The following is a 15,598-nucleotide window of genomic DNA, read 5'->3' on the forward strand; positions in this document are numbered from 1 at the left end:
TATACCAGAAGTGATGTATGACACAGGATGTTGTCATGATGGAGGATGATTTAGGGCACACTTTAAAACACACCGTCTCTCAACGTAGTGCACACCTGACTGACTGGACCCAACCAGTTGAAACTTGTCACACACTGTTAGTAAGGTTTGATGTGCTGCTTCCTGTATTGAAGATCCCTGCCTTTCCTTTGGATGGCACTTGGTAGCACCATTCACCATATTGCTTAATCACAATGGAAAGGCGCCATGTCACACATTGCTTCTGGTGTGGCAATTTCTGTCAAATTAAAATATTACCGGTGTGTCCTCATCCACCTTAATCACCAGATCTGGCACTGTGTGACTTCTGGCTCGTCCCCAAAGTAAAAATGACCATGAAAGGTAAATGTTTTGAATGGACTCAGGACATCAAGACAGCCACCACAGCACAACTAAAGACATTCATGAAAGAGGACTTCCAGAACTGCTTCAGAAAGTGGCAAGATCAATGAGGTAAGTGTGTTCAAAGCCAGGGGGAGTATTTTGAGGGGGATTAATGGAAATGTGTCCTTTACTATAATACATTTTTAAAATTTAAACATTTACCATGTTTTTTTAATCACATCTCATGTGTGTGTGTATGTGTGTGTGGGTGTGTGTGTAATTATAATTGACATTCAATATTATTTTACATCAGCTTCACATGTACAGAGCAGTGGTCAGGCATCTACACAATCTATTAAGTGATCCCCCCCAATAAGTCCAGTATCCATCTGACACCCTACATAACCTTTACTACATTATTGATTATAATCTTCATACTGTATTTCACATCCCTGTGACTAATTTGTGACTACCAATTTGTACTTTCTAATCCATTCACCTTCTCTCTCATCCCCCACCTATGACTTTTTGTTTTTGCCAGACTATGAATAGCTTTTGTTATATTAAACATGAATGTTTATCTAGTTAATTATACTAAAATATTACAATTATATAAGCATGCAAGGTGAATCCCTCTAAAAATAAATCCTTATTACAACGTTGAAAATACACTTTTGATAGTTTCAAAATGGATGAGCATATTTTTTAAAAGCCCGTAGTATAGGAAGTGATCACAGTATTGAAGCTCTTATTAATGTAAATAAATATTTCCCAGGTTTGCAGAGCAAAAACAATATTTTGTTTAATTTTGCACTCTCAGGAATTATCATAGAGCTTCAGTCTTTTAATCATTCAATTACCAACCATTTACTGAGCAGCCACTATGTGCTGGGCACTGTTCTTAGGAAGGGGACTCACAAGACACGAAAGATTACTGCTTTCCTGCAGCCTGGATCATAAAGAGGAGAATCAGTAAGGAAAATCACAGGTCAGTAATTTCCCACAGTGATACTTGTTATAGACATTATAATAAATGGACACACAAAGAGATCATTAGGGTTGCTTAAATCGGGTGTCAAGGAGGCTTTGATAATGTGACATTTAGTTTGAGACCTGAAGGAAAAGGAGCCAGGCATGTAAAGATCTAGAGTGAAGACAGGGCAGGGAGAATGATATTTCAGGCTTTGGGGATGGCACCTGCAAAGTCCCCAAGGCAGGACTGAGCTTGGCCAATATGAGGACCTGAAATGTAGGTGATCAAGGAAGAGAGAGTAATAGATAAATATCAGACTGGCAAAGCCAGATGCTATCCAAAGTGTATTAGGAAACCCTGGAGAATTTAAGCAAAGGCATGCTATAGAAGGAAGAATTGATGTTGTCAAAAATTTATTCCCAGTGCTGTGCAGCGGAAGGAGTCCAAGAAAAAAATCTGGCTATGATGAGATAAATAAGTAGACTACTGATTTAGTACAAATAAGATAATATAGCCACTTGCACTAGAGTGAAAAAGTTATCCTAGAGGAAGTGGGTAGATTTGGGATATATTTTAGAAACAGAAGCAAGAGTCCTGGCTGATTGATTCTTTGTATGTTGTAGGTAAGGGAAGATAAACTTTGAGATGGTTCCTTGATTGTGAGCTTTAGCCTGGTGGGTAGTGGTACATTTACTTAATAAAGACAATGAACACTTTCACTGGGGTGGTGAGCCAGAATGCTGTTTCAGATACTTAAGTATGAGATGTTTAGTAAGCATTCAAGTAGAGATGTCAAGTATACAACTGTTATTTATCTATCTATATTTTTTAAGCTCAACGGACAGGTTGGGAGTGCTTTACAGGTTTAAGTGTCAATGTTATATAAATGATATTTGGGATTGGATGAGATCACTTGAGCATATAATACAGAAAAGAAAGAGTAGAGGACCAGGAACTAAACCCTGTGGAATTCCAACATTAATAAGTTTGAGCAGATAAGGAAATCAGCAGGGAAGACATCACAATAACCAAAGGAAGAGTGTTTCAACAAGAAGGGAGTCATCAAATGGGTCAAATTCTGCTCTTGAGTCAGATAAGAGTTGAATGTAGTGAGGACAGAATCATGGCCAGTGGATTCAGAAATAGAGAACTCATTGGTGATTTTGACAGAGAAATATAATTAGCTGGATCTAAAACGAAAACGGTGTGATAAGAGATGAGAAAAATAAAATAATAAATGAGACAACTTTGGATGACATCTCCAAGATTTTTTTTGTAACAGACATTATACCATTATTACCATTTTATATATAGTGTCAAGATGGTCAAAATAGTTAAGAGGCTTGTGTAAGTTCTACAGCCAGTGTCAGAGTTTCATATACAATGATCACTATAATAGATCGTATTGTATAGAGGTTTTGCTTTGCATTTCAAATTTTTTCCTCCAAAAGATTTAAATTGCAGTCAAAATGTCTCATAAACTAATATGTTTTCTAAATTTCTGACAGTGTGAAGTGTGGGCTGGGTAGGGATTTTATACTAGTTTTATAAATAGAGAAATTGAATGACCTGCTTTAGGATTAGCAATAACTATCCTGGGGCACTAAATTTTCTTTCCAACATAATACTTTATATATTGTATCGTTTGGATTATTTACATTCACATTTTACTATGTTCACATTTTAAAAATAATGGTAACTTAAATTAAGAATAAAAATATACATTTAAAATGAACTTTAAAACTCTACTCCAAGAATGAAATTTCTTTTAATATTTAATATTCCTTAGTTTCATTGTACTTCGTTTATATTCTTTGTAGCATCAGATGTTAGACTGCATTTAATTTTCATCATCTTAATTTCCATAACTGGTTACACAACTTGATGAGGAAAAATATGTGGTGGATTTTGCTTCTTCAAAAAAATATATCAAATTAGCATGATACTACTGGGAATGGGAATTCAAATTAATCAGCTATTTTTTCTCTACTGGCAGAGAAAGAGAGCTAGGGAGGGGGGAAGAAAGATGGAGAGACTCTGCATTTACATTAATCAGTGCTCAGAAAGAAAGAATGTGTTCCTCTAGGTCTGAATTATCAAGTGCATGTGCTTCAATTAACAACATTGTACTCTGTGCCTCATTTAAATGTTCTTATTTGGTGTGTTACATTTCTGCGATTTTTCTTGCCTCCACATCTTCGGAGAAAATAATTTAAACAATCAATTCAGTCAGCTGGAGTAAGCATAGAATTAAATCCTGCGGAGAAAGGCCTTTTTACTGACAGGGAGAGAGTGGCACCAGAAGAATGTAGCCCTCATACAAGGTTTGTTTTTGTCCTCCAACAAAAACCCTGCGCTTTCTGAAACTTACTTATTTACGCAGCTACAAGAAGCATGTGTTTGTCTACATTTGTCTAAGGAAAGGAAAATTTCGTTTATCACAATCCTGAGCAATCTGTTTTCCCACGGGCCGTAAAGCAAAACACACCCCTTCCACATTAGCCGCAAGTTAACAAATACCCTGAGTAGGTTTGTGTGTTTCAGTGAGGCCAGGTGGCTTCTTCAGACACGATTTGAGAGACACCCACACACCTTCTAATAGTGCCTCTGTTCAAAAGGCCTGTTTGAGAAAGTTGAAGAGGGCGTCTTTCCACTGCGAACATAGCCTGCGTATGCAGCTCCACACTGCTTTCGCTGCCTGAAATGAGTCCCAACACCGTGCAAGCTCTCTTCCAGTTAAAGCCCTGAAGCGGACAGTGCCGGTTGGTTGCCACCCTAGGGAAATGAAGGCATCGATGCGGCAGCGAAATGGCTCCAAGTCTAATGAAAACATGGGCTTTTCGTGTGAGTAAATAATTTGCCTGTTTGATTTTCATTCCCAAGTGATCCTGGTTCAATCACGTTTCGCCTCAAGGGAACAAGCTGGAGTCTTCTCTCTGGCTGCCACCCCCGCCCCGCTCTCCCTAGCTCGCCTGGCCTCTGCTCAGCCGAGTGCCTGGGAAAGCGCTTTACCTCCAGGAAGCAAGTGCAACCCACTGGAAGGAGCGATTCCACACCCTAATCCTTGGTAAAAGCTCGGAAGGAAAACAGTACCCCACCCCTTACGACCGCCCCTCTATCGTCAGATACCGAGGAAGAGGAATCTGAGAAATTCCTTACGACCGCCCGCCCCTCTATCGTCAGAAACCGAAGAAGAGGAATCTGAGAAATTCACAGGGAACGGAGGCCAAAGACGGCAGTCAGCCGCTATATTATTGCCCTGGAAAAATTAGTGTTTTCCTCCACCTTCAACCCCGCACCCCTAGTCATTAATTTTCGAATTTACTCACAAGTCTACCAACAATCTGGACTGCACACGTTCGGTGCCTGAAGAGGTGGGCTGTGTTATGACTCCCCTTCTACTACATTTTCTTTCTTTACTACACAAAGCTTTGAGGGTCCTCGTGGACACGATTTAGATCAGTTTTTCAACAGTTTAAACGTTGTTTCACCATTGTGTATCTCAAGTTCCCAATCTCACACCGATTGGCGTCTGCACCCCTTGTCGAGTGGTAGCACAGCCATCGGTGACTGCCCACGGGACCACCCACAAAAACCCTTCCTTATGCTCCATTGTTAAAAGCAGGTGGGGCGGGCAGAAGTAGGGGACTGTACCGAGCCAGAGCGAAGCGTTTGCCAGGCCTGGAGAGAGCACAGGCTCTGGACCAAGGAGTCGCTAGAGGGCAGCATGGGAGACATGAGCGGAAATGGGCTGAAACCGAGGCTTTAGAGCCGGATGCGTTGGGGATTGTTCTGTCTTTAAAGGGGCAGGAATGGCCGAGCCCTCCTACTGATTATGCATTCCTTATTCGATCCTTTGTGAAATAAGCCTCTTCCCACACCATCCCCTCACCCCACCCCGCAGGAGCCTGGGTTGTGGGCGACTCGAGAGCACTGCCCTGGGAATGCAGCCTCCAGAGGCTCTCTGTTCTCCCAGCTGTTTCTCGAGACTCCCCGAACACTGACACTCACAAGAACAGCGTCCGCTGGATCCTCTTAGCAGCTCTTCAACGATTCGGAACCAATTCAGCACCGTTTTAAAAGGTAGCAAAGCCAAGATGTCTTTTCTTTCTTTTGTCCTCTTTTTATTTTTTCATAATAAGCTGTCGTTTCTGCTTGGAAGGTCTAAGAAGAATCCACGACCTCTTTACTGTGTCTAATCTAGAAATTTCAAATTAGGCTTCTCTGAATTTAAATGCGGTCCCCATAATTGGTAATTAAGATTTGGAGTCTTCCAAAATAGCCCTTACCATTTCATATAATTGGAAACCCAAAGAAGCTCTGGCTTTTCTATTGTTCATAATATGTATTAATTCTCTCTCTCTCTCTCTCCCTCTCTCACTCTCAGTCTCCCTCTCCCTATCCCACTTCCTCCTCCCCCTTTTCTCCCCCCTCTCCCCTCTCGTAAGCGTGCGCGCGCGCGCGTGTGCGTGCGTTTCCTTTCATTTGGAAACTCGTTCAGAGCCACCGAAAAGTCTGGAGAGGCATAAATATGATTTCCCACGGATTCCTACTTCCACGTCAAATAATGTCCGGAAACGTTGTCACCAAATAAGTATGAGAATATTATTTTGGAGAAACAACTAACCCCTGCCGAAACAGAAGGCGCGAGGAGAGAAGGTGAGACTGGAAGACAAGGAAACCCTCTGCATTCTCTGGTGGAGGAAAGTGCGATTTGGAGAAGGGCTGCAGAGAGGTTCCAGTACGCATACTTCAGCACCGGAGGGGGATGGACAGCGTCTCCAGACGAGGCTGCAGCCACAGCAACAGAACTGCGCTGCCGCTGCCACAGCTGTTGTCCTTGCTACCACTGTCGTCGCCACGGGCAGCTGGGCTCCCTGCTCCTCACAGCTAAAAGGCAGTGCTTCCTAATACCCCCTCGTCTCTCCTCCCCTTCCTTGATAGACGAAAAGTAAGCCTCCTTATTCACCTGCTACAACTACCACACAGGACTCTGAGGAGTACTCTTGTTCCACAAATTAACCTCTCAGCAGCAACTTCAAGAATAATTTTTTATAGGGGCCTGAGAGAAATGCAAGCAGAAGAGTGAGTTCAAAATTCTTAAAGGCTCTGAGAAATCATGGGCTCTGAAGTAGGGGTCAGAATGCTTAAAGGCCCACTCATTTTGAAATAAAACATTCTGGGAGAATTGCAACCGTTTTGGGAATAGCTTTGTGAGAGGAGGTTCCAGAGCTACTCCAAAACCCCACGTTAAAGAAACTAAAAGACTTCTAAATCTTTCCTTGACAGGTAAGTGATAATACTATTTTTTTGCTTATTTACAACTCTAATGACTTTTTTCAAGATTTTAACAGAAATATTATAAACAGTATTATTTTTCCTTGTGGATTAAGGAGATAATTTGATTTTTAAATGATTGTTCCTGCATCATTATTTTAGGAAATCTCTTGTGACAAAAATACTAAAAATTATCAATATTGGCTTATATACTTATAGTAAGTTCTTAGTTGGATATTTTTCATATTGTTGATCTAACATAATTTTGCAGTTGTGTATGTCTTTTTCTCCCCAAACCAATATAATCTGGCATTTTGTAAGAGGGTTTATTTTTTGTCTTATGCATACAGTTTAAAGTGATCTTGTCTGTGTTATAAGTTTGTAAGACTCTAAAAGTCACAAGTAGATGTTGTTTAACCACACCTTCTGTTATACTTTATATAATTATAATTTGCTAAACAACGCACAGGAACAAACATGTATATATACACACCTGATCCCTCTCTTCACCCAGAATTCCAAGTATACCTACACCTGTAGAATCTTAACTAAAACACACACATTTTAATTTAGCATTGTTTTTGTAGCCTTTTAAAGCTAAAGACTGCTTGCTCAAACCACATTTGCTAGAAGGCAGAAAAATGAAAAGCTTTAGTGTGCCTTTTTAGGATGGCTGGGTTTTGATAGCATTCTGGCTTCTTAGTTGTAGAAAATACATTTGTCACTGAAATCCAAAAAGTGGTAGGGGAAAATAGGTTCTTGACAAACCATAAACTTTAAAGTGTTAATTAAATCTGTTTTCTGTTGATTCTTATTTCTGGAGTCTTCCCCTGGAACTTAAAATTACAGTCTTTCACAGTGACCTTGATAAGCATTTTACTTTATTTATTTATTTTTTTTTTAAAGATTTTTTTTTAATTGGGTAATTGGGGGGATGGGAACAGTGATGGGGAATTGGGGGAAGGGGAACAGACAAGTTGCTGTCGTTTTGTTCTTCAATCTAGTTGTGGAGGACGCTGCTTCACTGGCCCAAGTTGGCACCATCATTGCGCTCTTCCCTGGCAAGGCAGATCAGTCGCCGGCTTCTGGACGGCCGCTCACTGCGGCTGCTGGCCGCTCATGCTGGCTGCTGGCCGCTCACGCTGGCTGCTGGCTACATACGGTAGCCCATGGCAACCCACTACAGCAGGGGCTGCAGCCTACGCCGTCCCTGGCGACTCACAGCAGCCCACCTCCAGGTTGAGCTGTTGTTCAGCATCTTAGCTGTGGAGGGCAGTGTCACTGGCCCTCATATGTGGGATCCGAACCAGGGCCCTCTGGCATCCCAAGCGAGTTCTCAACCACCGCGCCACTCGGCCGGCCCAGCATTTTACTTTAATAAAAAGCGTTCGTTGGGTAAAGGCAGTTACACAAATTTATAGCCTATGTCTGACATTTCAGTAAGAGCTTGGTCAATTCCAATGAGCACATTCAGTTCAGTGGAGTGTTGACTTGCAAGGATGGACTTTTGCAACCATGTAAATACATATGACACTGTGTACATAACCAACACTGTGGAGTTTGCCCCTTTGAAAAATTACAGTTCAATTTCAACACAAAAAACCTCTGATGCAGTTAAGATGGTATTTGTTGGTGGGCTGATGGGCCCTTGTTTTGTGATGGTTGAGAGTAGCAATTACTCTCTAAGAAAAATTTATTCTTGACTGTTACTTACCACTTACTTGCTTGCTTAGCAGAAAGGGAACAGAGGCCTCTAAGTCTTTGAGCTACTTGGGAGCTGTATTGCCCTATATAGGTCAGAAATGATGACCTGAGGAGGAGAAAATGTACCATTGATTTAGACTCCTTCCTAGGAGAACTATGATGTGCTCCTAACTCAACCTGATTTTTTTTTTCTAATCTGAGATATGTGAATGGTAAATTACCAATGGAATAATTAACGATGTTCCAAAAGACTTACAGCATATTGTTAGACTGATATATTGGTTGTCAGTTAATTAACATAGAAAGACTGTGGCTGGCATCTCAAAAATGAAAGCAGAGATATAGTCCAGGAAACATGCCTGTGGGTACATGGCCACAGTTTCCTTCTTAGTGGTACAGACGGCAGGATTTCTTTATGTGTGGCTGAAGCTGCACCAAGTAAAAGTTACCTTTCCCTAATCCCTTTGGAGATTTAGTAATAGAAATAAATAACTTTAATTCATCCTTCCATGCTCAGGCAAGATCCATGGAAGCTCATGTCAATACTTATCTTTGGGAAAATATCCTCATATTGAGATGGAGTTTTGTAAAGCAATCCCTACCACCCAACCTCCTGCCAGAAAAAAGAGGAGTGGGTGAGTTAATGGAACCAAATCTTTTTTGTACAGAATCACCTGACTTTAAAGAAAATCAATGCTTTATTCCAGAACATCCATATTCTATTAAAGGAATCTGTTTGTTTTGATAGTTATTTTGGTTCTTTAAGGAAAACAGATGCATGAGGTTTGCAGAGTACCAGACATATAATACTTCAACATCCTTTCCCCGATGAGGGTGATGATGGGGAAATCGTTTTGTTGGTAAGGTAAAGTGTTGTTGACTATTGCTTATATTTGAGACTGAGAAAAGTGAAATAGGATTGCATAAGTAGGAAAATGTGAAGTGTGTATAGTGTGGTCAGAAAAAGGGCACATGTTAAACCTGAAAAGCTCAGGAGACTGAAAATAACCACAGATGATGGTGTGAACATAAAAATTTTTAACTAAGTGGGCCATGGTGGGAAGTCACATCTTCAGCTTCCTCATTAAGTTCATCTGTGCCTTTTCAGTGGGCCTGTTGGGCTTGTTGTCTTTCTGTACCTAAAATAACATAATAACATCTTTAATCCTCCCCCCCCCCACCAGAGCTGGAAACTGCAAAATTCCTCATTATTATGCTTATCTCCTTATTACCATCTCTTTGTGCTGTAAAGAGCCAACTGTTAGCTATCCTGCACCCACCTGTGTGGGAGGAGTATCTGTCTCTCCAGTGTACTTTTATCCAATCCCAAAAGATTTTCCTTCTTTGCTTTCTCCCACCCCCTTCATCTATCACCAGTGGATTTCATGTAACTTCCTCCTTTGATTTTATGTATAAAATAAACTGCAAACCTCCATTTTGCGGAACATTTTCTCAATTCGTTGAGATTTTGCTTCCCGGCAATTGTCGACAGTTTGGCTCAAATAAACTCTTATAAGTTTTCTCTTAGGCTGGATATTTTTTTGTCAACATTACGACCAGAGGATAATTAGAAATGAGCCCTAGAATCTGTTCCCAATTGCTTTTCTTCTTTTAACAAGAAGTATTGTGTGGAGATTGGAACAGGAAGTTATGGCCTGAATCTTTAAATTATAAAATATTATAAAAACACCTCTTGTTTAACTTTTTATGTAGACAATCTAAATATTAACAGGATATTCTAATGAAATTATTGATACTATCAGATCATATTGGATTTGAATGTTAAGAATTTGCCTTTAGAATTGTTTCCTTGGGTTTGAACCAAGTAATATACATATTTATTTAAAAATATAAAAGTATGAGATGATTGTTATTGGAATTTAAGAAGGTCCTCAGTAATTGACTTTCTTGTGTGTGGGGGGGTTATTAAAAAGATGTGTATTCCGGGCAAGCAACCTGCTTATTCATCTAATTCTAACAAGCAAGGCAAAAGCCACTAGTGAAGAAAAGCATGTTGTAAACTAGAAATTATTTTTATAGTCATCTCACTTCCCCAGAAACCTGTACAGTGAGTTATAGAATACCACTCAAATAGAGAGAGATCTTATTTAATATTTTCTTCCTGTTTAGTTTAGGAGAAGAGTTATACATGACGTGTTGAAAAAGAGTATACTGCAGTATAAAATATGTTATGCATCATGATGTAGCAGAGCAAGTCCTGTTTGAAAGTCAAAAGATTAGGATTCTTGAACTGCTTGTCATTAGATCTTGGACAAGTCACTCAGCCCAGTGAAACTTAATTTTTCTTCTCTAAAAGGGATACCTCCCAATTAAGGCACAATCATTTTTATACAGTTGACACCTAAGTATTTGTGGGATGAATGAACAGATGCCTTCTCTGTAGAATATTGGAAAGTTCCAATATGATGCTTTTGGCAGTGTTTTGGAAACTTAAGTGCTATATCTTTGTGTTATTATAAATAACCTCCAATAGCATTAATTTCTTCATTTATCAAAAAATTCCCTGCTGGTTACAATATGGTGGGCATGCTGCATACATTTAAAAACTCTCAGTGTAAAGAATATATTTTTGTGTTAATTCAGCATCAATTTTCTTATATCTCTTAATAGAATAAATATTTCAATGCAGCTAGGTGCTGGTTTAAAAATACTTATTATTAAAAACTGACATCCCATTTTACACCAAAGTGATCACCATGACCCAAGTTTATTTTAACTACTTTCATTTTGACCTTAAATGAATCAATCACTGCCTTTGTGTCATAATTTTCTGGTTTATAAAGAGAATAATATTTATTATTGTTTATATCAACAAGGAAAATGACAGGAATAAGTGGACTTTAAAACTCAAAATTTAGGGGCCGGCCGAGTGGCGCGATGGTTAAGAACTCCTTGGGACACCAGAGGGCCCCAGTTCGGATCCCACATATGAGGGCCAGTGACACTGCCCTCCCCAGCTAAGATGCTGAACGACAGCTCAACCTGGAGCTGGGCTGCCATGAGTCGCCGGCGACGGCGTAGGCTGCACTCCCTGTGGCAGTGGGTTGCCATGGGCTACCGTATGTAGCCAGCAGCCAGCGTGAGCGGCCAGCAGCCAGNAAGCATGGCGAGTTTATTTTCTTCTAACGAGCTATAAAACATGTAGCTTATCTTCTACTTTCTTGACAGGACATTCTGTTATGTTTGGCTGAAGCAAGAGTTTTTAAATTCCTCTGGGCGGGGGTACTTTCTGAAATGAGCTTGCCTAGCCTAGGGTCTGGGCCTGGATCTCTACAATAAAAGTGATTATAAAAGTGATTATATAACAACACAGAAAAATCTTACATAGTATTAAATTAAAAATATTAGTAAAAATTGTAACTGTACTGTGATTATTAATGGCAGGTTTGGTGACACACTGAAAAATGCTTAGGAGAAAATCCATTTAAATTGTGACATAATTGGTAAGGATGTGACAGGCTGTTTTCTTCATTTTTTCCCAATTATCGCATAGTCACTGCATTGGTTTTATACTAGAAGATGCATTTATAGATAAAATTAATCACATAACTATTCCTTCTACAAAAGAAATATTTTGAAAGTGTAAGGAATGTAAATCAAAGACAATGAGGAGGAGAGTTTAAAATAAATTCTGTGCCTATGACCTTATTTTTATTTTTTGGGGGTATTTAATAAATTTTATTAGACATTTACACCCCTCACAAAGTGACAAACCCCTTAAGTCTACTACTCCTCTGATATCATACATAGCTATTACAATACCACTGAATATATTCCCTATGCTGTACTTTACATTATATATATGTTGGGAGCCGGCTGCGCCTCAGTGTCTGACATGGCCAAGCACACTGCCATTGTAATAAATTCTGAAGCTCTGACTGAGAAACAGATACTACTTTATCTCTTAGGAAATTTATATTCCCCTTTAGACACCCTCAGTAGGATGAAGACCTGACTCTCCTCCCGATATTGATTATTTTATTTACCTTANATATCTAAATTATTGTTTGAGGTTATAGTCATTTCCAATATAGTTGTGTGGTTAAACTATTTGACTATCAGAGATGAAAAATCATATAATTACCTAGTTAGTGATAAAATTTTGAGATTTTTTTTGGTTTTATTTGTCATCACTTATCGAAAAGAAAAAAAAGGAAAGAAATAACAGAGAATGGAAAATAGAAAAAAAGCAGGAAGTGAAAGATCATTAAAATAATGTCATGTGACCAAGAGCTTTATCTTTGAATTATTATGTGAAGCTTGTTCAGCACATTCTACACATTCAAAGTGTGTCAGAAGAGCATCTCAGGTTTTCATGAATTTGGTCTTTAAATTCTCAGCAAAGCTAAAGTAATAGTATTTATTTATTTTTTAAATAGAATCATTAAATCCATGCATTAGGATAGGTACTAATTCTTTATCACTTCACCACATTTACAGAAATTTTTAAAATTAAAATTTGTGTAGTTACAACTACATTTATATTTACCAAATATATTACTACTCACTCAAAAATTCGAAGAGCTAAAGATTTAATTATTTAAAGGAATAAATGCTTACTTAATAAATCAGTAAATAAATTAATAGAAAGCAGGAATCTTTTAGACATGATATCAGAATTTTGACAATGATCTGTTACACATATAAAACTTGGAAAAGATAATGCATTCTCCTTGAATCTTCTTAAAGGAATACATAGCGTGAAGTATCTGAGATTAAGAAATTCAAGAATGTCCATAAGAAAACAGTATTGCATGGCTAAAAATACATGAAATATGTACACATTTTCTTAGAGTGAAATATGGTTTTCTTATCAACTGAATATGTGATCTTGAGTAAATCACTTTATCTTAATTTAATAGCTCACCTGTTTTCTTGATTATCTTGGGAAATCATTACACCAATTAGGAAACAAACAAACAAACACCTATAGGTTTAGTTGACCTCACAAACTTTTCTTCTGCTTCCCACAGACCATTTCTCTCATAAATGTTCCCATAGTTTTGTGGTGAAAAGTATGAGATTTAGGATCTGACAGATCTGAATTTCAATCATGATTTACAGACAGGATGCATTAACTATGCAAACCTGGGAAAGGAATGTAAACTCTCTGAGTCTCTTTATTTTCATATGTAAAACAAAAGAAAATTTCCATCTCAGTACGTTGTTGGGAAAAGTTAGTAATATAACGGTATAGAAAATGGCTCATGCACTGCCCATACACAGCAGGAAACTGGTGAAGTTGGTGTTTGTTATTACTTAGCTTGTTAAGCCAGTCTGGGTATTGTGGCTTCGAGTCTCACACAGTTCTCTTATTTCTTCAGATAAAACCCTGTGTTACATATTGTCTTCCAAAACATACTATGCTCACTTGTACATAATTCTCTTTTTCATGCTTCATCCACGATTATTTTCTTATTCAAGCCTACATCTTTTTGCATGGATTGTTAATTCAAATGGCTATAGGGCTCAGGTAAGCTAATGAGTGTGGCTGGCCAATGAGGCCTGCAGCAAACTGCAGAGAGAAAGCCCCCAAGAGGGTTCCTGATTCTCAGCTCTCCTCAATTATAGCATACCCTGGGAACTAAAACCAGAAATTTGTGTAAAATTTCCTCATTTTCACCTAATCTAATTAAAATATATTTTTTTCAATAAAACCAAGTACAAGCTGGACTCAGTACACAGAATGCTTCTGTGTCTTGTAGCCTGCAGGACCATTGCTTTTCTGATTTCAATGGCATTTAGTAAAACCCAATACTGACTTATTTAGTCAGTCTTTTTTCCAGTCCTCTGTGGTTTTAGCTAAAAATGGGAGTATGAACAATGACTTGGCAAAAAACCTCATCTCAATATCTTTTAGAAGTTTTCCAGAAATAACTCTCAAAAAATGATGAGTGGCTGAGATTAAATAGATACACCTTTTCTCTGAATGGTCAAAAATATTGTCAGGAAAAACATAGTTTATAGAATAAATAGGAATAAAGATGGATCAACCCAACTTCATAATGTGGTTTACTTGTATTTCAGCATCTCTTCCCACCAGTTACTTTGTTTTAGGGAATACTGCCCAAAACATTGACAAATGCTGAAGATTTCACATGAAAAATTTTGAGAAATGAGCAACTGTATACACATAATCCATTGTCTTGTGTGAAAATTAAATTTAAATCATATCCAAACTTTACTTCTCTGAACTTATTTTTTGAGATATGTATAAAAGAAGTTTAATCATAGAATAATCAAATAAAGTCTAGAAATCATTTACATTGTTTATGTATACACTCATATAAAACTCCCATTAGGTAATTTTCTCCTAAACAGAATTAACAAAACTCCAAATGAAATGCAGTCTCTTCTTTCAATGTGTAGTTCCAAAATATTTATATAAGAACTTCACTTCAGTGTGCTTAGCTGAGCCAAATCACTGAGCTTTTTCAAGTTCATCAAGGATACATATTAAGAGATTGAATCCTTGGAGCAAAATGGCACTCAAATAGATAAAAGTTCTGAGCATCAATCTGAGACTATATTATAAATATTCTTATCGAACATAGAAGTTGAACACTTGGAACAAAGCTGATATGTGGCAAAAAAAAATTTGGCATCTGATGAATTATTTAGCATTTTTTTTGTAAAGAATAAAAGCTCTCTGACTTCTAACAAAGAGCTTGTGAGCTGTATGGCAGTATTTGGAACAAGGAGATCATTTATAAATGCAGTCTTTATATTTAGGGAATGATTATGGGATGCAGCTGCAGGTTTTAATGACTTAATAAAGCATGTTATAAAGTGAATTAGCAATAAATATTTCACAGGTGATACTGATACAACACATCATAGAACATCATTAGATCTATATACTATATACTTATTAAACCAATATATGTGTTCCTATAATACCAATGGTTTTTAATTTTTCTACGATATTTTGAAGGGGAATTCAAGGCAGGTTAATTTTTTTTAAGGATGTACCAGAATTTATTTAACCTGACTCTTTTAAATGACTATTACTCTTTCCTCAATTTTTTGTTATTATAAGTAATGCTGACATCAACATTCTTATTACACACGTGTTTGCACAAATGTTCCTTACATCTATTTGTTGTCATTTGACTTTGCTTGTGGAATATACAAAGATCATATTGTTTAAACTCGATGTGTTCAATCTTATCTGTCATTTCTGGGCTTTGTTTTATGCTTTAGAAAGATTTTCTCCACTCCAAAATTATAGAATTAAAACCATTCATCCATGTTTCCTAT

General features: G+C 37.9%; 1 protein-coding gene across 3 annotated transcripts in view; it reads left to right on the forward strand.

Moving 5' to 3' along the window:
* Window positions 1-4,428: 4,428 nt before the first annotated feature.
* The window catches only part of LOC109376047 (gamma-1-syntrophin-like), a 464,896-nt gene continuing 453,726 nt past the window's right edge, over window positions 4,429-15,598 (forward strand). For all 3 annotated transcript variants that reach the window (XR_002122688.1, XR_002122686.1, XR_002122687.1), the window contains exons 1-2: window positions 4,429-5,419; window positions 5,724-6,625. The gene's annotated coding sequence lies outside the window, so the exon portion shown is untranslated. The remainder of the gene's footprint in view (window positions 5,420-5,723; window positions 6,626-15,598) is intronic.

Source organism: Hipposideros armiger, unplaced genomic scaffold (genome assembly GCF_001890085.2).
Source record: "Hipposideros armiger isolate ML-2016 unplaced genomic scaffold, ASM189008v1 scaffold_1042, whole genome shotgun sequence".
In the NCBI taxonomy this organism is placed as follows: domain Eukaryota; kingdom Metazoa; phylum Chordata; class Mammalia; order Chiroptera; family Hipposideridae; genus Hipposideros; species Hipposideros armiger.